Source organism: Teleopsis dalmanni, chromosome X (genome assembly GCF_002237135.1).
Source record: "Teleopsis dalmanni isolate 2A chromosome X, ASM223713v2, whole genome shotgun sequence".
NCBI classification, from domain to species: Eukaryota; Metazoa; Arthropoda; class Insecta; order Diptera; family Diopsidae; genus Teleopsis; species Teleopsis dalmanni.
The window spans coordinates 64,820,984-64,832,071 of record NC_051848.1 but is presented as its reverse complement, the minus strand read 5'-3'; the positions used below and the strand labels follow the sequence as shown (position 1 = coordinate 64,832,071).

At 28.4% G+C, this 11,088-nt stretch overlaps 1 long non-coding RNA gene across 1 annotated transcript; it reads right to left on the bottom strand.

The window, feature by feature from the left end:
- Positions 1 to 5,874: 5,874 nt before the first annotated feature.
- Positions 5,875 to 9,063, bottom strand: LOC119687111. Its single transcript, XR_005253091.1, has 3 exons — positions 8,875 to 9,063; positions 8,724 to 8,819; positions 5,875 to 6,097 (listed from the first exon to the last, which is right to left on the bottom strand). It is a non-coding gene; the product is annotated as an uncharacterized LOC119687111 (long non-coding RNA).
- Between the last annotated feature and the right edge of the window lie 2,025 nt (positions 9,064 to 11,088).

Sequence of the window (11,088 nt, the reverse complement as noted above, 5' to 3'; positions counted from 1 at the left end):
GGTACTTTTTGAGCATAAGGTAATATTTGTATATAAAAGCTGACAGTTATTTTAAACTAGTGTAGTTACTAACATAAAAGTCTTTAAATAGTGTAATTGGTATACTATATAGGAATTATATGGACTCAATCTTTCCAAAAAAAATTTTTTCTGCCTATCAACGAATGTGTATTTTAGTTTAATAGTAATATAAATAGTAGTAATACATTAGTATAAATTAATAATAATATAATCCAAGTCACTTTTTAAAACTCAAGTTAATACAGACAAAAGATAATGATAGTGGTAGTTCTGTTCTAGTATGTTTTTTATATTACATCTTACTTTAATTTGTATTCAAACCAAGGAGGCAGTAATATTAAATTATGTCTTTAGATGGCCTGCTGTTCCCACCGTATGTTAACTAAGAAACGTATAATCAACATCCTTCACCCCCAGTGGAGTACTGTATCAATTTAAGAACGTATATGGCAAATGAATTAAGTTCGAGGTATCGTTTTTATTGGATATTGTTAAGTAAACAATTATAATGACATCTGAAAAATTTCACTCGTATGGATGCCTGCATATTTCGATAATCGCCGTTGTCAAAATATGGGAAGAAATATTGTAAATATTTAGTTAATCATAAAAACTGTCAAGGAAGTGAACAGTCATTTACTGTAGGCAAACTGTATTTCATATTAAATTACAAGTTGGAGGAAAATATTTTTTATTTCTTGCCATTAATAAACTCTTCATAGAGAAATAAAAAAAATACTCTGTGTGGGAATACTAAAGAGGGATGGCTTGCAGTATTGTATAAATATAATTGTTCCACATTTTACTAAATTGTATACTTTTTTTGTTTTTTGAATATATTCCTCTATATATATATATATGTATGTATATGTTATTTGTTTAATTACAATCTGTCAGCAGACATTTAGATATTTATATTAAACACAACAAATTGACAAATATTGAAGTGTTTACAAAAATATATATAATTTTGCCGTATTTCTTTTGATATAATACAATTATCACTGAACCGAGCTAAACTTCTTAACTTTAAAAGGCAAGTCACATATATGTACATACAGTATCTCTTTTAAGACGTGAGTAGGGAACCACTGTTATCTATTGCATTTAAAATCGGATTTCTGTTATTAATATAAAAAAAATTGTTTAAAAAAGTAATTCGTCTTAAACAGTTAACTGTTCTAAGATAATAGGAAGGTAAATATTTAGAATGAAAATGTTTTATAATTGTATTTAAAATCATATAAATATCGAATATTTTTAATAAGGGTTGTTCACTAAACGACTATGAAATATTAAATGAACCGTACTCTGTGATACTTGAACTCATGTTTTCAATTTTGACAATTGAATAAAAAATTATAAAAAATAAAAACATAATTAATTAATTTAATTATTCTACAGCTGGTTTATGATTTCGTTCTAATATAAACACAGCAAGTGAACTTGTAACAAAAGTCCAGAAAAATGTGTAAACATCAAACTCAAGTACAAGTTTCGGTCATTGGTTCAGGAGCGCTGACTCTGAGCTTCAAATCTGTAAAGGCACGAGTTCAATCTCTGCTACTTACAGTCTCAAAAAATTATTTACGAATAATTAAATACAAGAATTATTTCCAAGACCACTGAAGATGGGTATTTGGCAATACTCGAAACAGCTTTATGGTCAGCCAAAAATTCAATTAATTAAAATAATATAAAAATGAATTTTTGTTGTTGTAGTTCACTACTGTTCGTAAAACCTGCTTATAAAAAATTATTAAAAAAAAATTAATTATTAATAAATGCGTCTTATTTTACTGGTATTTATACCGCAATTAATAAAAAAAAGCTACTGATATCAAGAAAAAGTCATACGATTATTTTCAATATTCCAATATTTCCAATAACAGAATTCTTTAAAAAACTAATTAAAAGTGGATTCATATTTTAAAATGTTAGTAATATATTTACATTATTAACATTATTGTGATACTTAATTTGTAAAAATGTTTGTATTGCAATGAAGGAGGTATTGAAGACTTTATAAGCTTAATATATGTTTTTTTAGAATAATAAGCTAAGTCCATCTATCACTTAAGCAATAAACAAGTCACTTAATTTTTGAGTATTAAAGTAGAAAAAGTGCGGACGAATGCATGGATCATGACGGTTTGTTTGCTCCGAGATATAAAACCGACATTTATTTTCCATTCCAATTATTATTTTTTATAACTTTTTTAAGTTATTACATTCTTAAAAATCAAACAGAAATCCATATCTTCACATTTGTATGTTTCCGATTATATGGTTGAATATCATAGTTATAGACCTATTGACCCACTATTCCAACCACAGTCTTAAGATGCAAGATAACTACTTACTCTCAATTTACTATCACGACTAATACGAAGAAACTAAAAAAAGTCTTAATGGAAAACTATTTTTTATTCTTGATCTGGTGGCGCTTTTTTCTGTCATTCTTGGTCGTCGTTCCACTACGTCTATTCCTAACACCGCTACTTTCCATACACATAGTTTAACTTAGGGTTAGTAAGATAAATTTACCTGCTTTATCATACTACTTTTGTCTTAATGGAAAACTATTTTTTAATCTTGATCTGGTGGCGCTTTTTTTCTGTCATTCTGGGTCGTCGTTCCACCACGTCTATTCCTAACACCGCTACTTTCCATACACATAGTTTACCTTAGGGTTGCTAAGATAAATTTACCTGCTTTATCGCTTTCTGTCATTCTGGGTCGTCGTTCCACCACGTCTATTCCTAACACCGCTACTTTCCATACACATAGTTTACCTTAGGGTTGCTAAGATAAATTTACCTGCTTTATCGCATCTACTTTCGTGATTGCATCTATAATAGGTATGTACTATCACTTCATTCGGTTTAGATTTGGTGGATCTTCTTAACTGTCACACTTTATATACCTATTGCGCCCCTTTCTGACACCGCTGTTGTTCTTACTTATAGGGTACTTGTGAATATAGGGCACTAAAGTTTGCGTAAATTGGATTTAACTGATCTTCATTTCTGTCTCCCTAGACCAACATCCAATCGCGCGCAGCATAACACCACTATTGTTTTTACTTATAGGTCACTTAACCTTCGCTAAAGCCAAAGCAAACTGCTTTATAGAAATTTACCTTATAAATTTACCTAATAATTCTGTTGAGTAATTTACCTAATTTAATTTAAACTAATTGAATTTAATTTATGTTGGTATTGTAATAAATTTTGAATGGTAAATATATTTGGTTGTGGCTGCTATTTGTTGTCAATTCTCCAGGGGGTGAGTTACTTGGGACTCACAAATGAATCAATTGACTTGTTTATTATATTGAAACATATTATTGCGTTTAAACCAGTATAATTTGAATGGTTGAATTTGAATATGAATTCAAAAAGTCAATAAAAATATTGGATTTACTAAACCGAAACACAATTACAAATAAAATACACATTCAAAGGAGTATTTGAAATGTTTTTTATTCGTTTCTTATCCTTTGACTGCTTAATATTTATCCAAGCTTTATATGAATTTCACTTCAGCAATTCAATCGGTCTTACATGTTGTGAAATAAATGTACAGTAGCCAAAGCTCGATATCCTTTATAATGTCTAAAGTAGTTATATGGAATACTGAAATTTCAAAATTCATTATTAAAATTCGCGCTTTCGTAAAGCAAATATTAATATGAAAAATATTTGTGCGCATCAAAGGGGCCGCAGTGAAGTTCAGAAATCAATATCTAAAAATGGTATCAAAGTTTTAGAAATAAATTGAAATGGAAATACATTGAAATGAAATTATTATGATTGAAATTCATTGAAAAAATGATGCATACTTTAAATATAAAAACGTCATAGAAAACTGTAAATAAAATAACAACAAAATTCTGAAGGATAACTGCTCCCACATCAGACAAGTTCAGACAAACATTGGAATTTATTCATAAAAGGATTATTGCAGAACTGAAATTCCATTTGTGGTAGTGTTATGCGTCGTACGGTGCCAGTGCGTTCAAATGTCGACATGTACGTTTGGGTGGGCATGGTTCTACATTTGTATGTTCATCGTACTGTGGTCCTGACGAACATTTTTCCTCGCATATAGATACTCGCATGTGTTTGTGCTGTTACAAATAGTCATTCGTTCTTACCTTGAATATAAAAGTAACAACCGAAAAAAATTAGTCAAAAACAGTACATAAAAAGGTACTGAACGAAGGAATTTCAAGGATAATTTTAAGCAAAGGTATTTAAAACATTTCTACATGCATTTCAAAAAGCTTCTTCCCTATGTTTCACCAACCCAACTTTTTCGTTGCTCAACTTGCGTTCGTACCGGAGTTCGTGCCTTATTAATCCCAGAAATGAAATTTGTAAGGATTGCCTGTGAATTTTTGAAGTACATCAATTAGGAGGAACTCAATGCGAAGATAAGGTCTTAGCCAACAACTTAAGTTTTAAAATAACAATTAAACGTTGACATTCAGGATAATTATGGTCACCGTCGTATTGTTCAATGAGAATGAGACTTCTATGATTCTTTTTTTTTTTTTTTATTTAAATAGATAGTATTTGTTTATACTTTTGTGGGAAAATGCAATTCAGATTGAGTTTTCCATAATTATAGTGTATAGTTAGAATATAACTGTATTAACTTAGTTATTATTATTATTGATATGGGATATAGCACTGATATCGCCAGCTCTATTGTGCTCTTGATCTATTGTAGTTCTTGATTCTTGATTCTTCTTCTTCTTGAGTTAGTGCTATTACGCATAATGGCTGGGGGGCTTATCTCTACCCCACACTAGGCTTTAACTAGGCTAAAAAAAAAACATATCATTTATTTGTCTTTTAGTTGATGACGGACCTTAAATCAGCATATTTTCCTGAGTAAAATTATATTAATAGAAAACTGATTACTGAAATTATGTATGAATCTTTAAATATAACATCTAAATCAATACAACAGCGATTGAAACCAATTTTGTATATCAATAATAAGAGAAAATGACATATATACATTATTATTATAATATATTATTTATTATTGATTTAAAGAAAAAAAATCATAGATTTTTACTTAAAACCTAAATTGACAATACATGAGAATTGTGTATCAGATACATGAAAATTACATTTATTTATTTAATAAATATACTTAAATTACTTTTTTTTCTAATGATAACATATATATTTTGTATTTCATTGTAGTATGCACATATATAATAAATTTTAAAAGTGATAAAATAAAATATTTATAAAGAGGTTTTTTCGAACAGTAGTGAAATACAACAACAAAAATTTATTTATTTTTTATACTATTTTAATTAATTGAATTTTTGGCTGACCATACAGCTGTTTCGAGTATTGCCAAATACCCAACATCAGTGATCTTGGAAATAATTCTTGTATTTAATTATTCGTAAATAATTATTTTTTGAGACTGCAAGTACCAGGAATCGAACTCGGGTCCTGCCAAATGTGAAGCTCAGAATCAGCGCACCTTAACCAACTGATCCAAATCCGTACTTGACTTTTTTTTGTTCGCATATTTTTCTGGAGTTTTGTTATTATTACTATGAAAATAATATTATTACTATGAAAAAATATTATAAATATTTATACAATAATAAAACAACAATACAATATATTTATAACTTTCAAGCAGTGGAGGACTGCTTAATTTCGAGACCCATAAAATTTTGAAAATTTCAATAAAATATAACTGAAATCAAACATTTTTTTAATAAAATTAATAAACTACACTTAAAAATAAACTATAATTTTTTTTTTGTTTATTTTATGATAAATTTATAATGTTTACTTACTTACTTACTGCTGTCCTTCTCTCCTAAGTCGAGTATAGCGCCTCCATTGATAGTGTTTAGCATGGTTCAAAAGTAATCGAAATACTTCGTTATCAGTAACAAAGTAGGTAGGTATGACTGGCACTACTGTCATTTGCTGCTGGGTGCATGTCCGTCAATTCACTTGCATTTTTGTATTTTTACAAACGTACATGTCTCCTCGCAGAAACATTTGGAATTCAGTATGTTAATGGGGTGCTGAAATATGTTAAATGTCTTTTCAATTCTCACTTTTTTTATAAATTTGCATTTATTCAAATCATTTTTAGAGCTTTTATTATTATTATTTTTTGTTCTTTTTTCAACATACATTTGAACAAGAACCACACCTGACATACACCTGACACATTTACGTGTTTACAGTTTAAAGTGGTAAACTGACACTTACATTTACATGAAAAGTGTTGGGGATTATCCTTAAACATTTATTGTATTATTAGTTAAATATTTTTTCTTTGTATCATAATTGTTATCAATTTGATTTTGCATCAAAGTTACGATTTTAATATAAGATTTATTGAGTTATTTAAGATTTACACTCATAAAAAAAACCACTTAATTTATATAAATTAAATTAAATAAATAAATTTAATTAAATAAATAAATTTAATTAAATAATAAATTAAATAAATTATGAATATTTATCTATTCATAGAGTTTTTAGTAAGACTTACTAAAAATATTCACAACATAATAATAAAAAGATTATTAACGTACGATTTCGTAAAAACCTGGACTATTGCTGATTATAATATTCTTGTTTATAGGATAGGTACACAAACACAATTATGTATCATCATTGTAACTCAAAGGATGATTTTTACTGAGAACCTATAACAAAAGTTCAAGGACTCGAAAACTATAATAAACAAAACATAGAAAACACTTTTAATAAATTAAAATAATAACTTTAGTTTGGAGAATACAATTTTTTAGCCCACCTCTTAAATCTATTATGTGTTATCCATAACAGATTTGGGGTTGTGTTCTCTTTGAAGAAATTGTTTTTCTATTAAAAAGAAAAAAAGAAATGTACATTAGTGTACACGATATATCTTAAGAAACGAATCTTCCTTAACAATTTACTTGGACGTTATAGTTGTTACGTTTCGATTAGGTAAATATGGTATTAGCTAAAAGGTTACAATGTTTTGAAAAATGGAGTTTTAGGTGTAAAATTATAGTACCATATTTGTTTATATTGATCTCAATAATGCTACCGGCTGAAAAAATTTCAGGAGAACTTACTATATGCAATCTCCAATTAAACCAATTAAACTAAATTCGACAGACTGTTTATATTGATTAATAATTATGTGTCATATATACAATATAATACAATGTAGGTGAAAACAATTATTACAGTGCTATGAGTAGAAGTCTTGTGATTAAACTATATAAACTATATAACAAACTATATAACATCCTTAACTATTGTGTACTGCATGATACCGAAGATACGACATCACGCGTAAGACAGTATTTGATTATCTGCTCCTTTTCATTAGGACTTAAAACAAAGTTTTATGGGAAACAGTAACGACTATAAAGTAGTATTAAGTTTAAGACCAATTAGAATATATTTGATGGAATTAATTATTGCAGATCTGAAATTTGGATATCTTATATTTTGTGTTTAACATGATTTGAAATATATAAATTTCATTGTAAAATAATAATTAATTTATCTAACGCAGAAAGTCAAAAGTTTTTTCACAACATTTAATCTTTTTCACATCATAAACTTTTAAATGCGAGTTAGTTATTTCACAAAGAGAATATCATTACCTGATTTTAACTATTTGAGACTCATTTTTTTGACAAAAGTATGTTTATATTCAATTCTTCCACGGCTCATATCTGAGATATTCACCTTTCCATTAGCATTTATCATCTTTCTAGATTACAAATTAATCAGCCTCCTGTTTTTGTATAGAAATGTATCTCATTTATTAGCTTTTCAAAAAAATGTAACTTGAATTGTTTTTCAAATATCTTTACTGTTATTGCAGTGTATAGTTACAAAACATGCTAAGAGAACTACTAAGAGTAGTTATTCACCAAAATGTGAAAAAGTGATCAAAATCTGTGAAGTCTTATTGAAAAAATGTACGTAAAAGATTTTAACTAGTATCACAAAGATTTTTCATATAAATGGTTTTATGACTCAACAGTGTCGTAAGAAAAGTTCAAGCTATTCTACACAAGACCAACTATCACGAATCAGCCTAATCTGAAAAGATTAGGCCGAAATAAACATAATAATACTTCCGATTTTGTGGTGAAATTAGATACTAACATTTGGTTTGAAATTTATTCAAACTTGAAGGTGAAAGTGATATACCTCATATCTGAAAATTATGTTTCAATCAATAACTACAAATCTGTTAGATACGGTTCGTTTTACAAAAAAGCACAATTTAGTTGGTAAATTGGAATTATTTGCAATAAACCGAAACACGTCTGGGGATTAATAAAGCTATCTTAAATTATTAAACTCATTCAAAATGATTAGATTAAAACCAGCAATTTTAAAATTTACGGAACGCAGATATACCATAAAAGAAATTCTATCTAAATACTGGAGAGTATTCAAACATGAACTTGAAGGTATCTCTATACGAGATTTACCCTTAAACCAAATACACACTGCGGGAGTACTTGGCAATAATCACAACATCGAGCCTTTAACTGGGAAGGTGACTAAAAGATTCGTAGAGAACACAGTCAATTATATATAATCACTATCAAGATTTGGGGCTATAATTCAGAAAGAAAAACAAAACCATTTAATACTTCGCGCTTTAACTACTTATTTACTCACTTTTACTTTCCCTGGACCAATGATGTAATTTACCACCAACATGCAACGTAAACTATCGTCAGGATTAATAACACATAAAATCAAAGCATTGTGCATCTGCAACAATAATTAATAATAAAAAAAACATTTAACATATATACCATATTATTACTTGAGTGTCGTATCTAAACACCACAAAAGCCGGCACGGCACATTCAGCAAATTACACCCATCCTTCAGTTATCTTGAATATTCACATTTTTGATTTCTACAAAACATTTTCTTGTCCTTAAGTTAGTTTGTTTTGAACTATAAAACATTATTAAATTATTTGCCCCAATAATTGCTTAACTATTTCTAATACATCTAATTTCGTATAACTGTTAATACAATATTATCGCCGCATAATTTTTCGATCGTCTTCACATGTTTGCTTTGTCATAATAACAGATGTGAAACTCTTTATCAAAAATTTAACTAATATCATTTATCTTCAGCAGACGAGCGATATCCACAATACGTGTTGTTCCCAACAATACGTTTGTTTTAATTTATTTCAATTCTTACTGCTGTTATTATTATTTCCGTATTAATTCCCATTTAACAGAACCAAGTACAAATTTATAAAAGAGAGCGCAGCGCCCTCTTGTGTGAGATGCGAGATAAATAATAATTTCAAATTTTCTCTAATACTAATACTAATCAGCTGATTTATGTAAACAAATATAAAAAGTCAAAGAATTAAGTAAAATGGAACAACTCTAAAAGGCTTAAGTTCCGACTGTAATTCCGATTATAAGTACAAAAGTGATGAAATGAATATTGCGGAAATGATTATTTTTAGACTAAATTTATTTAAAGTCAAATTAAATGAAGAATTTTTGTTTCTAATTGATTGAATTTTTTTGACCTATCGTGGAGCTGTTTCGAGTATTTTTATTTATAACCTTAGCAAATATATACTGAATTGCAAATACATACACCAAGCTAGAAACTGTTTTGAGAACTATATGGAAAACATTGTGAAGTTTTATTTATCATGTTTTACTGATCATGAGGATTCCAACTTTAGATGTCTTGTTGATCATTTTGACTTATATGACGTTTACACTGGGTGTGAATGACTAATTTGAAATCACTCATTTCAAAGTGTTTACATTCGTTGTTATTCATTTCTTTCTTTCTCAACTGAAAACTTATTTTTAGCTTTGATATACAATTTGTTTTGGAAAGCAGAAGTTCCAAAACGAGATGCATCGTTTTCAAGGAAATGCAACCACCAAATAAGTATTTGTTTACCTTTTTTTTGTAAATATGTCAAAAACAGCTTTCTCAAGCTGTTAAAATGCCACGAAAATCTTTTGTATAGGGTATATTCAACGTATTCATTTGCATTTAAAACTCGTTGGAACTTATTTATACAAAATGAGATCCATTGCGCGAGTGTTGCGCATATGAAGTCTTGTACGCAAAAATCAGTCATTTGCTTCTTATTTGTGATTTTTAACACAAATCAGTCATTTGAGACTAGTGTAAACGCCATATTACTTAAATCCAGCATATCCAAAATAATTGATGAATTTATTAACTTTTCGATTTTTTTAAGTTAAATAGTTATTTAACAATGAAATAAACAAAAAGTTAAACAAATATGACATAGAATCATGAATATTTTTAATTAGATACTGTTTTGTTTTTCATGTTTTTACAAATTTTGTGTACCCAAATACTTGTCGTTAATTGAGAGCAATTAAAGCGTTAACGCATTTTCATATTTTCGCATTTATCTTATATGGTGTACACACTGACCGAAAATGGATCACTTTGAAGGAGCCAACTGAAAGTGTTTACATTCGTTGTATTTCATTTGTTCTCATATCAAACAGCTGATTTTTCAACTTGACTGTTGATTTGATTTTTGGCCTGTGCCAAAAAAATGTTGCATGAAGGTTAAACTGCCTTCAAACCTTACAATATAAACTTAAAAGACATTTTTAACTTTGATTAACTACTTTTTGGGGAGTAGAAGCTGTAAAAAGAGGTGCATCGATTTGAAGAAAATGCAATCACCAATCATTTGTTTACATTTTTCTTGTAAATATGTCAAAAACAGCTGTCAAAATGCCATGAAGAGCTTTTATTTAAGGTATGTTCAATGTACTCTTTTGTATTTGGAAAATATTTGGAATGCATTCGAACGGCGTTGGAACGCATTCATACAGAATGTGTTGAAATGGATCGCATTCGCGCTTGAAATTTTGTATACAGGAATGAGCCATTCGCTGCTCATTTTCGATTTTTGACCAAAATAATCTATTTTCGGCCAGTGTAAATGCCGTTTTAACAAATGTGTAACAATTTGTCATACATAAAGTATACATAGTAG